Source organism: Dermacentor andersoni, chromosome 1 (genome assembly GCF_023375885.2).
Source record: "Dermacentor andersoni chromosome 1, qqDerAnde1_hic_scaffold, whole genome shotgun sequence".
Taxonomy (NCBI): Eukaryota; Metazoa; Arthropoda; class Arachnida; order Ixodida; family Ixodidae; genus Dermacentor; species Dermacentor andersoni.
In genome coordinates this window covers 144724776-144739860 of record NC_092814.1, presented here as the reverse complement: position 1 = coordinate 144739860, position 15085 = coordinate 144724776, and the positions used below count along the sequence as shown (strand labels likewise).

General features: G+C 43.0%; 1 long non-coding RNA gene across 2 annotated transcripts in view; it reads left to right on the top strand.

Annotated features, from left to right (window-relative positions):
- LOC140215260 (uncharacterized) overlaps positions 1-15085 on the top strand; it is a 184939-nt gene that overhangs the window by 49195 nt on the left and 120659 nt on the right. For both annotated transcript variants that reach the window (XR_011892209.1, XR_011892210.1), the window contains exon 2: positions 5830-6121. This is a non-coding gene — a long non-coding RNA (uncharacterized lncRNA). The remainder of the gene's footprint in view (positions 1-5829; positions 6122-15085) is intronic.

The window sequence follows — 15085 nt, the reverse complement described above, 5'->3', positions numbered from 1 at the left end:
CAGCGGTTTTCATTTCAGTGCAAGGGAAACCAAGATAATTCAAACCTTTTGATATCACTCTATAAACTATGGCGGATCTTCTTACGAGTGTGCCTATTTTAAAGAAATACGAGGTTTTCCGCAGCAAATGATGCTTCACGGTATATTCCCATTTATGAAAATTCGGACAGGTGTGGAATATTCCCCATGAAAATTAACGGTGTTTTGCCTGTTCAGCGGGATTTCTTTATTATGCGGAAATTACCCGCTTTAGAACTCGCAATGTAATGTCCAGAAAGCTGATTAAAGATTCAATAATCAAAGTTTAATGATACGTGTTAGTGCATGTTTGAATTGCGAAGTTAGAGCAGGCCCGTAGTGATCTTTCATTTTTTTCTTTCAATTTTTTGGGGGGTCGGAGGAGCTTAATTTTTCAAAACTGCACAGTGCCTTATCAGGGATGCTCAAGTAGAGGGCTCCGAATTAATTTTGGCCACTTGGGGCTCCTTAATGTGCACATAATGCACGGTACACGAGCGTTTTTTTGTTTCCAACCACATCGGAATGCGGCCACCGTGCCAGCGATCGCAACCGCCACCTCTTGTTCAGCACTGCAACCCCATAGCCATTAAATTAGCGTGGCGGGTAACTGTAATTATTTCTGCCTAGCAGAAGTCCTCTGTCCAACCCCACTTGTGAAAAACCCGCCTCTACTCTAAGATATCTATAAAATGTGCTGGCGTTCCGAACCACCAGAGGCAGGCTTTTGGGAATCTCGTAGCCGAAATGACAATGTATTAGCCAGCAGATTGTAAGGGTGGATAAATGGCATCCATATTCTACTCTGTGGATTTCCAGTGCGCAGACATGGCGTCGCTTTTCCTCGGCTCCAATTTCGCAATTGCAACATGTGCCCTAAAGTAAATATATAAATGTTCATTACTGCACCTTTAATTAGCTACCTTGATATTGCGGCTTGTCGCGGATATAACGTCCGATTCTTCAGGTAAGACACCCTAACAAATCGATCGCGCTATATCAACCACATCATTTCGAAAATAAGTCTCATTGCATTAAAAAAAATCGCAGATAACCGACGAACTGTGGCAATCGGTGTAAAGGAACCTTAGATGAGCCGATATGACGAAACGGCGCATGAAAATAAATTCACAGCGGATATTGGGTATCAACTCGTCCCACAACCGTGCTCAGCCATGGTGTTGGAGTTTTTGGATGGACGGATGGATGGATGGATGCTATGAGCATCCCCTTTAGAACGGGACAGTGGGTTGCGCCACCAAGCTCTTATTATATTGAGTATTGTCCTACTAATGGTAAACAAGAAAAAAAGGGGAAAAAACACGATGAATTCCCATAACTAAAGTTTCTGAGCCCCTACTGTTAATTTTGTTTTGTACGCCTCCATTGTTGGTCGTTTCCCACTTTTCTTCCACTAATCTTCCGATCGCCTATTACTAATCTCTATTGCGGAAATGTTTACTTTCCCCCTGCTGTCGCTGAACCCAAGGGCATCAAGGAGGCCAGTGGTGCCTAAATCGACCACTGGGCAGATATCTATACATTCTAATAAAACATCCTCCATCGTTTTCCTAGCTTTGCTACAGCAAGCAGATACTTCTTCTTCCTTCCTATATCTCGCTTTATAAGTGCCTGTTCTAAGGCATCCTGATCTAGCTTCGAAAAGTAGTAAGCTTCCCTGTGAGTTATCATAAATTGTTTCTTTCCTGATTTCGTTTTTTCTTATTAAGTAGTTACTCATGGCAGGTTTATTTTCCATTGCCGCTACCCATGACATTATCTCAGCCACTCTGACTTTCTGCTTGACGTTCTTTGCTGCTGTGTTGCTCACCCTACAGGCCACATACTTGTTGTTAAGCTTCATATTTCCTTTCCTCCACTGCGAATCAATGTTATTCCTGTACAAATACCTGTATTCCTGTATAAAGGCAACCCAGCGTCATAATGTGCCCGACCACCTAGCCTTGGGACGCCACAAAAAAGCTTCACTAAGCACGGACATCTCGAAGCCACTCGTAGGCGTCATTCATGCAACCATTCTCCGTCACTCGCGAAAGGATACCCCAGCCTGACGAACAGAATAGTACTACTAATTCCGTCCCCAGGGGCCCTATAACGTAAAACTATTCCAATGTGTTTTTATTCCAATATCCTGACGTCAAATTTGCGTAACTGCCTACGGAAGCATCGGGCGCTGACCCACAACGTTGCCTGAACAGCCCAATCAAATGCCCTCTTAGTTATTAGGAGGTCACTTTTTTTTTGCTTTGAAAACGAATAAGATTGCCTAAATTTAGAGATTTTTCGTTTGTAGTTGGCGCGTGTAATTGGTGTTTGTAGCACGCCCAAGTGGAGAGGGTTTCGATGGGGACGAGCCAACGCACTGAAAATAGATAACTTTTCTTTCTTTATTTGTTTCCATTGCTAAAATACAATGGCGGGGGCTAAGATAAAAGCTGCAATGAGGCAGCTTGAGGTACCCTTAGCCCCCGTGTTACATGGTGGCAATCAGTCGCGCAATCAACCGCACACAAAAAACATTACATATAAATGTTAAGTACAATCACTAATCAATTCAAGAGAATTTCTTATAGGGGAACAAAGAAATTGGATAATGACAAATAAGAACAATGCAGATAGTACGCACCACCACATTACATACACTTGGCAATACGTAAATAAAAGTGAAAATCGCGTACACTTGACAATGCATAATTAAAGGTGAAAAGATATGGTGCTCGATTAATATTGGAATGATTAGGAGAAAGAAAAGCACGAGTAAAAATTATGTCATTACAAACATTTAACAAGGCGCACATATGAATACAGGTGAAAAAGAAATTACGCTTGATTCATGATTAGGAGAAGGTTCTGATAAGTGACGACAGTTGTGACCGTGTTATGTTAATGATGTAATTGACAGCGTCTTGTAATGAATTAAGCAGTCTGGGTAATTTATTTTTCGTCATTTGCAAGCCATAGTTGGTTGTTGAAGGGGGTATAGACCAATTTTCTCCATGACGGGTAATATAGGTAGCTGTATTTTTTTTTTGCAGACAAGCAATTTCATCAAATACACTGTTTTCATAGTTTGGGTTTGAGTGCCATATACGAAGGAGAGAGCGGTTGTATAAAGAGTAGATTGTGGGTATGTTGTATTGTTTAAAGAGGTGCTCACTGTGACTGTGATATGGCACGTTTGCAATGATACGTACGATCTTTTTCTGTAGTAAGTGTATTTTCCTGAAGTTAGTTTCAGTTGTTGTGCCCCACACAAGGTGTGTATAATTAATGTGTGATGCAAATAGTGAATGGTAAATTAGTATTTTTATGGATGTTACTAGACGATATCTGTTCTTGTTTAGCATTCCTGTGATACGGCTAAGCTTTTGTACTACAGAGTCTACATGTCGATCCCAGTGTAGCGTACTAGAAAAGTATGTACCTAATACTTTAATTTCATTTACTATTTCTATGCTCCCTTTGTTCATCTCTAAAGTGTGGCTTTGTGGAATCTTTGTGCCTTTCGCATAAAAAATTACCCCTTTTGTCTAATTTGAATTTAATTTTAGATAATTTTCTGTAGACCATGCGGATATGTTCTGGAGAACTCGTTTGCGCTGTTTATTAAACTAGTATAACATACCGATGAAATAAACACACTAGTATCGTCTGCATATATGATAAATTTTGCCTTTGGATAGATCAGAACAACATCGTTTATATATATAAGTTAAAAAGCAGCGGTCCAAGAATACTTCCTTGCGGGACTCCTGTTTTTAGTCCGCCAAAAACGATTTAAAGTTATTTATGTGCACATATTGCCGTCTTTTTTCTAAATATGACTTAATTAACTGCAGTGGGAGGCCCCTGATACGATACGTCTCAAGCTTTGTTAATAATAAGTTATGGTTAATATGATCAAAGGCCTGAGTAAAGTCTATAAATATACCTATTGTCAGTTCCTTTCAAAATATCGCAGTATATGGTATTTCTTGTCTAGTAGTGCTAACTGTGCTGATTTGTTTTTTTGAAAGCCATAGTGAGCTTTCCTGATAATGCGATATTTTTCACAGGAGGATGTTAACTGGATCAATATTATTTTTTCAAGTCCATTAGAAAAGTGCGGCAAAATTGATGTGGGGCGATAATTTTGAATATTGCGCCTGTCTGCCTTCTTATATATTGGAATGACTTTAGCAACTTTCATTTTTGATGGAAAGATTCCTTCAGCAATAGAGATATTATACATATGGACTAGAATGGGGGCTATATCGTGTATGACATATTTTATGGGTTTTATCTGCAGGTTGCCTGAATCACAGCTTTTAGAGATTTCGTTGCCATAAATACAGAGCAGACCTCGTCAACATTAGCTGGATGGAAAAAGATTGTGTTTGAGTTTCCAGGTAGGGAGAGAGTGGTTTTGGGGCGCGTATGCGCTTGTGTTTCTCTGTTCAGGAAATATTCGTTAAACGCATTCACCATGTCTGTTTCGGACAGTAAATGACCTTCTAGGAAAACTTTTTGAATAGGTTCTGTGCATTGTGTCCGCTCCATCATATTATCAAAGTTCCCCATAGTTTTTCTGAGTTTCCATCACACAATAAAAAGAATGTAGATAATAGTTATCTCTGGTTTTCCTTATTTTCTTATTTAGACTGTCCATGTACACTTTAAATTCTTTAAGATCAGCAATTCCACGAGTTTTAATGAACCTGGCGTACAACTTCTCGCGTTTTTTGATTTTCTTTAATAGCTCTCTTGTTATCCATGGTATTCGGCACGACTTGGGTTTATTTTGTTTGAAAGTGAAGTGTTTCTTATACACAACTAAGAATTTTTCAATGAAGATATTGTAGGCTCTTTCCGCATTACTTTCCTCAAGTACGTCCTCCCAACATACTCGTTGTAATTCGGTTTTAAATGCTGCCATTGTACGCTCATTGATGTTCTGAAATAACATATTTATATTTTTGTTAACCTTTTTAATTACCGTTCGATAAAAATGCATATTGGATTATGATCACCGATTGGGCAGCTTAAAACAGCGCTTTCTTGGCATGCAAATGACAAGGTACTGATGCGCCAATCGAGTGGTGAACCGGCGATAGTGGTGAAAGACGGGAATGAACACCCGATGATTGAACTCCGGATGAATGACTGGATGAAGAGGGTGGTGCCGGCGTCTACGATTGGTCCGCTTTCCCTTACTTAGGTTGCGGTTGCGGCTGGTCGAAAATCGCTGCGGCCTGCAACGGAAGGTTAAGAACGCCGCTAAAACGGATTCTCAGCAAGGAAGAGTTGGCAGAGCGAGGTTGTAAACGTGCCGAAAGTGCTCGAAAACGTTACACGTCCACGCAGAAAGTTTTACTATGCGCAATTGAACCTATGCTCTCCGGCAGGTGCGAGTAGCCAGTGCCTGAACGTCCAATGGCAGCAATCTTTTATTCCTTTCGTAACGGCGCAGCCTGCGGCTATTCATAGAAAAATTAGTTTTGCTCGGCATTTTAATGCATCTTTTACGCGCACACGTCATTTTGACGCGGTGAGTTTTGGTGGTTTTGTGATGTCGCGTGACAAGCAGGTGAAGTGGGTGCAGCCTGAAAACTTTTGACCAATATCCGTTGGCTAATCGCGATAAGCCGTCGAATGACAAATAACTTTTTCTATTGTTCGGTCCAATCATGAATAATCAGTATGTACACGTAATATTTGGATTTGAATTGGATTTGGATTTGCATTTGCATTTTGACAGCAGCAGTGGCGTGGCGAACGCACCGTATAACTTGTACATCGCAAATCTTACAGGTTGATTGGTTGGTTCGTTGCACTTGCTGATCATAACTGGGCTGTGACTGTCGCGCGCACTCGTGGCTGGAAAAGTGGCTCTGCGCACATCAAGCGGCATCATCTGCAAGCTTCCTGTATCACCGTTGTGTCTGCAATATCTCTACCTGGCCTCCTGTCCGCAAGCCACCCACCAGCGATGGAGGCGCCCCTGCACCTATAAAAGCGACAGGACCTCACGCCCCCAGTTCATATGGCAGCAGCAGTGGCGTGGCGAACACATCATATACCTTGTACATCGCAAATCTTGCAGGTTGGTGCGTGCATTTTTAGTTAGCTATCCCGAGCCATTTTTTTTCTCCTTTTGCCATGTTGCTGCGGCTGCCACTGTTCTCTATTAACGTCTCGAGTTGCCTGCCTTAACGAATTGTACATCTGTAGATCTGTACCAAGTACATTTCAATATGGCTCTTTCAACAGTCAATTCTACGAAATGCTCAACTGAACTACAAGCAGATGGTAGGTTTATGCAGTGTTCCGGCTGCTCCCGTCGATACCATGTTGGTTCTTGTTCTGGAATCGCAGAATCCACGTTTAAATCTAAGGTTGAAGATTACAAAAGGAATTGGAAAACTGCGGACTGCCGCAGGACAAAAAGTGTTACTTTGACTGGACGAGAAAGCGAAGAGCCTAATAGTGTGGTTTTGCTACTCGATATTAATCGTAAACTCGATGAACTGCTTCCCCTAAAGAACACAGTCAGCGATAGGGAATCTTCGCTTAACCTCATGTTCACAACATATGAGATCTTTAAGGAGGTAACAAATCACAACACTCGATTAAAGAATATCAACGCTAGGGTGATAAACCTTGAAGAGACCTCAGTAAACACCGAGGTACAAATGCTGCCGACTGCCATTAATGACCTTGAGTTTCACACTCGTAAGCTCAACATAGAAATTCACGGCTTGAAGCGGCAAAAAGATGAAGGTCTCATGACAGGGATCAACAACATTGCTTCGAAACTTTAGCTTCAGCCACTGTATGAAAGTGTCGTCTCGGCGATCCACAGACTGCTGTCTAACACTAATAAGATTCCAGGAATTATTGTCCGCTTTACGCATCTGGAAATCAAAGAATAGGGCTTGCAAAAAGAAAGATCTTGCCCACTGTCCATACTGATCTGTATATGACAGAAAACGTGATCGCGGAAACTAGAGTGCTGCTTCGTGCAACCAAAGCATGGGTTGAAGAAAATCACTATCGCTTTGCATGGCAGCGCAACGGGAAGGTTTTAGTACGCGAATGCGAAGGTGAACGTGCACAAGTGATAGCATCTGTCACTGACCTTGAGCGGTTGGTGAAATAATTCAGCTCGAGTAATGAATAGTCTTCCCAATCACGGCAAGCACTGAGTGGGTTGCTCCCAATCCATTTTTAAACTTTGTTAGACCTGCCCACAAAAAATCTATGCGATGCTTCCACCTTAATCGCCAATCAGCCAAAACTAAATTTCATGACCTTGAAATATTTTTTGGGAATCTGCCCGTCCACTTCGACGTCATTATGCTCTCAGAAACCTGGTATGAGCCGACTTCGCTTCCTTGGAACCTCCCTAATTACCAGTGCTTTACCCAATCGAGGAAAAATTCCCGAGGTGGAGGCGTTAGTTTGCTTATCCACTCTAATCGTCAAACGAATCGCATCGATGAATTTTGTGTAACAACTGAAGATTATAAAGTGCTATCTGTTCTTTATGGGGGGACTGTATTCTCTACTTTTACCGTCCGCCGACTGGTAATGCTGAATGCTTGTTCTCGTTCTTAGAGTAATTTCTTCTGTACACTGCTGAATATGAATGTAATATTGCATAGGGAGGTGATTTTAACATAAACTTTCTAACACAATGTAAAGCTAAGTGTGACCTTGTTATTCTGTTGCAAGCTCATGGGTGCTTCAATACTAACACCGCGCCCACAAGGGTTACATGCTCTAGGGAAACGTACCTTGCTTTTTTCATAACCAGTTTCGCCATGCATGTCATGCATCATTAGTGTCATTCAGCATTAGTGACCACTGTAATGGTTGGTGTCGGGCATGAAATAGATGGTAGCTGGCCCATGCCGTCGTCCAACTTATCCACGTTGAGGACGTTGTTGAAGGGAGAGACTTGTTCTCATCGAAAACGAGGAATATGGGATTTATTTACAATATGTACATGAGAACGTTACAGTTCCTCAGTCTAGCATGACTGAGAGAGAATGCACACTCAGCAGCCGCGCAACCGCTGCTTATAAACACTCTGTCCTCCCTAGGTGAGGGAAAACGGCTGTTCAACCTTCGACCAATTCGGAGCTTCCAAAGTCATCGTAGCTGACCTGCGTTTGAGGGGCACGGTTTACACACTCACTTCCGCACAGGTTTCACTGACCCCACCTAGTTGAGAGGGTTCTCGCAGACAGAGGTCTTGACCTGAGCAGGCACCTCTTGGTCCCAGAGTTGAACCCCCAGACAGTGGCCGCCACGTCTGTCCATTGACTAACGACTTCTAAGCCCCGTGAGACTTCACCACAAAACTTCTTCTTCCAGGAATTCCAGCGCTTCAAACAAGCCGTGACGGTGATGGCTAATCCACTAACAATACATGGTCCGCCGACGGCGTGTAGACATCCTGGCGTCTTTCGGTTGGGGATGCGGTGCATTGTGGTCCTTACAAAGCGAGTCATCGCAGCAGACATGGTGGCGCCAACGGGCTGGGAACTGACGTATTGTCGTCCTTTCAAAGCGAGTCGCCGAAGTAGATTTGATGGCGCCAACGGCCTGTTGACTCGGCGCATCGTTGTTTTCAAAGTGAGTCGCTGCCGCAGACATGCCAGCGCCTTTCCGACGGTCGCTTCCTCGATGGTCGCCAGCCCCCGCCGGTCGAACGTAACCTCACATGGCAATTTCTCTAACGTTTAATCGCGGCAATAAAAAAAAACCGACTCGTACATAGATACCACTCAGCCAATCACACCTATTCTTCTTCAGCATTTTCGGGCAGAACTGGATCTTATTAATTGGGATGATGTCTACCAAACAAGGAACCCTGACGAGACGTATAATATATTTCTTGACAAGTTTTATGCCTCCTACCCAGAACATTTCCTTGCCGCATACGAAAGAAATGGTCCGCCAAAATTCGAAAACCATGGATAACAAATAAACTTTATAATCATATCCAACAGAAGAATCAATTGTATAAGAAATTTAATAAATCGCGTGACACAGCTGTCTTCGCAAACTTTAGGAAATTCCGTAACAAGCTAAATTCTCAGTTACCCAAAGCGAAAACATGTTACAATGAGAATTATTTTCAATCTTGTGAAAATGATAGCAAAAAGATATGGAACAAATTGAATTCGCTACTCAACCGTTCACCGAATGATCGTACGATAGAACGCATCGTACATGATCGAAAAGAAATACTAGATGAATGCCTGGCAGATCCTTCCAATGAACATTTTACTCAAACCAACAACCAATCTACGAACATGAACGCCTGTCAAGGTGTTCGGACTTCATTTTTCTGATCCCTGCTACTGTGTCTGAAGTAGCCACCATTTTTCGTGAATTGAGAAATAGCATCACATGAGATATTAATAGTTTACAAGTCAGACCAATGAAGTATGCTATTGATATTACAGCTCCAGTATTGTTGTGTATTTACAATCTGTCTTTCTTCTGTTGTACTCACGTGTAAAATGCGGATTCCAAAGTACTTGAAAGTACAAAACACAAATAGGTAACAATATGCCAATTTCGATGTTCCCTATGTTTCCCAAAGGATTAGAAAAAATTATTGATTGTCATATAGAAGCATTTATCCGCGGAAATTGTCCTTCTTGAACAGAAAGAATTCATTCTTAATAACCTGGAAGAACGTTTTTTAACCCTAGGAGAGTTTATAGGTTACAGTAAGGCATTTGACAGTATAAATCATGCCATGCTGTTACAAAAATTAACATATAATGGTATACGGGACATAGCTTTCGACTTAATCACATCGTACTTGAAGTGCAGAAAACACAAGTACAAATCGATGCTGTATCACATGTCAGGCCAGTCAAGACTGGCGTTCCACAGGGTAGCAACTTGGGACCCCTTGTGTTTAATTTCTACGTAAATGACTTAGTTAATGTCGATTCTAACACAAAATATGTTATATATGCTGCCGACACAACTTTACTATTTAAATCGAAGGATGCACATAGCCTCATAACGACAGCAAAACTCGTTTTAAGGAAAGTTTACTAATGGTCTGTAGAAAACGGCCTTCATATTAATGCTAGCAAAACTAAAGCAGTGTTGCATCAAGCTAAAAATAATAAAGTTACACTAGAAACAGATTTGCTTATAGGGAGCTCCCGAACTGAATTTGTAAAAACGATAAAAACGCTTAGTGTCTTTTTAGATGACCATATGACGTTCAACACCCATTACTATTTCCTGGCTGGGAAACTGTCCCAAGTTGTTGGCGCAATGTACTGTCCTAAATATCTTCCACACAAAATAAAAATACTAATTTACAATGTTTTATTCTTAAGTCATATAAAGTACTGCTGTCTAGTATGGGGCACGGCCTCCAAGAGTAATATACACTGTCTATCTATCTCGCAGAAAAAAATAATACGCTTGATATGTAATCAGCCTTACGATACCCCTACTCAGCTATTCTTCAAAACACTTAATCTACTTAGAATGCATAGAATGTGCACTTAGGATGTGCATACGCTATGCTGTGTACGACTTTCTTTTGCTGAGTATGTAGTGTACGGAACGTAGTGCTATGTTTAGTTTCTTTTCCATAGAAATGGTTTTAAACTAATCTATCATGCTCATGTTTTAAATTTATTATTTTCCTTCTGCACACAAACTACTTCTTTTTGTAATTATGAAAATGTATTCCCTATTGTATACCTCATCATCATCATCAGTCTGGTTACGCCCACTGCAGGGCAAATGCCTCTCCCATACTTCTCCAACAACCCCGGTCATGTACTAATTGTGGCCATGACGTCCCTGCAAACTTCTTAATCTCATCCGCCCACCTAACTTTCTGTCGCCCCCTGCTACGCTTCCCTTCCCTTGGAATTCAGTCCGTAACCCTTAATGACCATCGGTTGTCTTCCCTCCTCATTACATGTCCTGCCCATGCCCATTTCCTTTTTTTTTGATTTCAACTAAGATGTCATTAACTCGCGTTTGTTCCCTCACCCAATCTGCTCTTTTCTTATCCCTTAACGTTACACCCATCATTCTTCTTTCCATAGCTCGTTGCGTCGTCCTCAATTTAAGTAGAACCCTTTTCGTAAGCCTCCAGGTTTCTGCCCCGTAGGTGAGCTATTATACACTTTTCTCTTGAGGGATAATGGCAACCTGCTGTTCATGATCTGAGAATGCCTGCCAAACGCACCCCAGCCCATTCTTATTCTTCTGATTATTTCCGTCTCATGATCCGGATCCGCCGTCACTACCTGCCCTAAGCAGATGTATTCCCTTACCACTTCCAGTGCCTCGCTACCTATTGTAAATTGCTGTTGTCTTCCGAGACTGTTAAACATTACTTGAGTTTTCTGCAGATCAATTTTTAGATCTAGTCTTCTGCTTTGCCTCTCGAGGTCAGTGAGCATGCATTGCAATTGGTCCCCTGAGTTACTAAGCAAGGCAATATCATCAGCGAATCGCAAGTTACTAAGGTATTCTCCATTAATTTTTATCCCCAATTCTTCCCAATCCAGGTCTCTGAATACCTCCTGTAAACACGCTGTGAATAGCATGGGAGAGATCGTATCTCCCTGCCTGACGCCTTTTTTTATTGAGATTTTCTTGCTTTCCTTATGGAGGACTCCGGTGGCTGTGGAGCCGCTATAGATATCTTTCAGTATTTTTACATACGGCTCGTCTACACCCTGATTCCGTAATGCCTCCATGACTGCTGAGGTTTCGACCGAATCAAACGCTTTCTCGTAATCAATGAAAGCTATATATAAGGGTTGGTTATATTCCGCGCATTTTTCTATCACCTGATTGATAGTGTGAATATGGTCTATTGTTGAGTAGCCTTTACGGAATCCTGCCTGGTCTTTTGCTGGACAGAAGTCTAAGGTGTTCCTGATTCTATTTGTGATTACCTTAGTAAACAGTTTGTAGGCAACGGACAGTAAGCTGATCGGTCTATAATTTTTCAAGTCTTTGGCGTCCCCTTTCTTATGGACTAGGATTATGTTAGCGTTCTTGCAAGATTCCGGTACGCTCGAGGTCACGAGGCATTGCGAGGCCTTGTATACCTACATTTTTGCAAATTGATGTCTACCCTCTTATGTAATCACATGTGAGCGCCTGCTGTCTCCTGTTGCCTTTCATGGGTTTTTGGGCTTGTCAAGTTGCCTGTGCCCAACGTTTTACCCAGAACCCCATCATAGAACTCGTTTTATGGGCAATGAAGACATTCATTTCATTTCATTCATATCAGATGTGGAGTTATCGTGGCGTGACAGCCAGGCGAAGTAGGGGTGGTCCAAAAAAGTTTTTCACATATCGCGGAGGGCTGATTGCAGAATTGGAATAGAATATAGTTTGGAATAGCTTTACGTTATAACGCCCCAGGTTACATCACCCTTCCGTGCTCCTTAGAATTTTCCTCAACTGATGAAACGGTCAGTAAGATGCCAGAGTGTGTGCATTGAGAACCTTTTGTGCTTCGGTTTTCCGTTTGCTGCCAGCGTAAGTTAGCCAGTCGATGCAGAAAGTGCGACAAACATGGACAGTAAAGTGCATGCAAAGGATGGAAACAAGCATGGCTGTGTATAAGAACAAGTATGGGAAGAAATAAATCAGAAAGGAAAGCCTATGGAATAATAAAATAGCAGTGCCTTGCTATTTGAGGCCGGAGCGCGGTCGACTAAGGACAAAAACATACTGAAGCAAATAATCGCGAGAGGATGAGGCATGCGTCTCCTGCAGCCGAAATCCGGAGACAACTCAACACCCCTTAATGGTATGGCAAAGGTATTCACCCAGCGAGACCCGTAAGTATTATCCACCTTTCAGAAGCGCTGGAATTCATAGCGGAGGCATTACCCGGTGAGCACTCGAGATAAGCAAGAGACGCTTACAGTATTTGTTGGAAAATAAATAAAAAAATCACCAGGCACCTAAGCTCTTATTATGAGTTGTGAATACGAAAGTATTGATGTCCAATGGAAAGCCGCTGAGCTGTCCGAGTGAACGCCTCGCGGGAAAGCGAGCGCGTTGAGTCGCTTGGCGCGTTTTACTTCCACGGACAAGGAACGCGCGGATAACACAGGCTTTCGAGAACGAAAGCGAGGGTGACGTGGCATTACGGCGATGCCCTCTCTCTTCACGCAACACCTTGCGCGCTGACGCAGCAGCAGGTGTTCCCTTTCACACGCTCAGCTCCGTCGATGCGCGCTTGTAAAATGGCGTCGCAGCGAATGGGACTTCACCTACCGTTTCGTTGGCAGAGACAACAGACGCCGGCAATTTCGCTAATTGGGCCATTGGACGCTTTCGCATCAAAAAGCCGGGAAGAGATTGATAGTAACGAATCTTTTATTGGCATAGGCACTGCACAAGATGGATATAGAGGTTTTAAGGAAGGCGGAGAGAGAGAGAGAGAAACGATGGGAAAGGCAAGGATGTTAACCGGAAGAGATTCAGGTTTGCTACACTGCAGTTATGGAAGGGTAAGGGGAAATGAAAGGCGGTAAGAATAGGGGCGGATCGAAAGAATAGCGGAGAGACAAATCAAAGGCACAAAAATTAATAGAGGAGGTGGGAACAACTAGAATCTCTCCAATATCCCACTCGAACGCAAGAACTTCTAGAGTGCCTTAACCGACTAGCAGTGTGACGACGTTATAGAGCGGCGTTCCAGGACTGTCTGCTGCAAAAGCAGCCGGTGATCAAGACGGGCCAGTGCGGTTGCGAGTGACTACCTGTGTGCCCTGTATTGTGGACGACGGCAAAAACACGTTCGATAGTTGCATCGTTGACGTAGTGGTCACATGCAGCACTATAGTGTTCCATTTTGATGCGGAAAGCAAAGGATTTGGTAAAAGCGACGCCAAGCCACTGTCTGCAAGACACTGTCTGCAAGGTACGTTGTCTCGGACCGTCATAGTACCGGTGGAAGAGAAAGCCGAAGATTGGAGTGCAGTCGATGCAGACATCTGCGCTGGAAGCTAGCTGTGTCGCACAACGAGTGTAAGGCTTCATTGGCAAGCACTCGAAGTTTCACTTCTGCATCTGTTCTTTACAGCGGAACTGGTTCTTGCACGCCGTCTTCATGAGCACATCAAGCAGCTTCATCGGCACGTTCGTTGCCCATTACGCCAAGGTGGCTAGGGACCCACTGAAATGTGACGTCATGTTCCTGCTACGGCGTAAAGGGACAAACCAGCAATGTCACTGATGGCCTTGGAGTCACTGAAAACACTTAATTTTTGACGTGGCTCCTGACGAATTATTTAAAGCGCACTACAAAGTGCAGAAATCTCCACGGCTATCGATGTCATTTTATGAGATGTCTTGAACTTTACGTTGGGGACTTTCGTAGGAAAAATCACTGATACTGCAGACCCGTCTACGGCTGTTGAACCATTACGTACACAGTGGTATGGTCGTTGTATTTTTCATACAGCAGAAGCAGCGAAAGTTGCTTGAGAGCTGGTGATGAGAGCTGTGCCTTCGTCCGAACTCCTGGTACTATCGTCGAACTTGTGGCTGAACCAAGCACCTAGGGGGAAACAGAACTGTCGCTCCAGCTGGGTAATCTGATGAAAGATATGCACGATCAGGCAGCATCGTCTGACAAAAAGAGGCGCGTGGTCGGATTTTTTTGCATTGAGGCGAGATAGGGGACAGGAGCGCGAGCAAGGTGCCTGACGTGCGCTCGGAGCGCATCCATATAAATCTGAATTGTGGCTGGGTATCCAAGCGAAATAGCAATGGTTTCACCTGTTGAAGTACATTATGGTAAGACTAGAGAAACCCTAAGCGCCTGGGCGTGAGTACTTTTGATTGTACGATGTTAGTTCTGCATGTATTGGTTAGCACAGGCAAGATGTACCTACGACACCCGAGAAAGATCGTCCTGTAGAGTTCATCGTCCCGTGTACTGAAGTACCCCATTGTTTTCCCTCCAAGAAACTTCAGCAGATGAGAGATAGCTGCCATGCGTTTTCTTAGGTAGGCCACATGGAGACTCTAACAG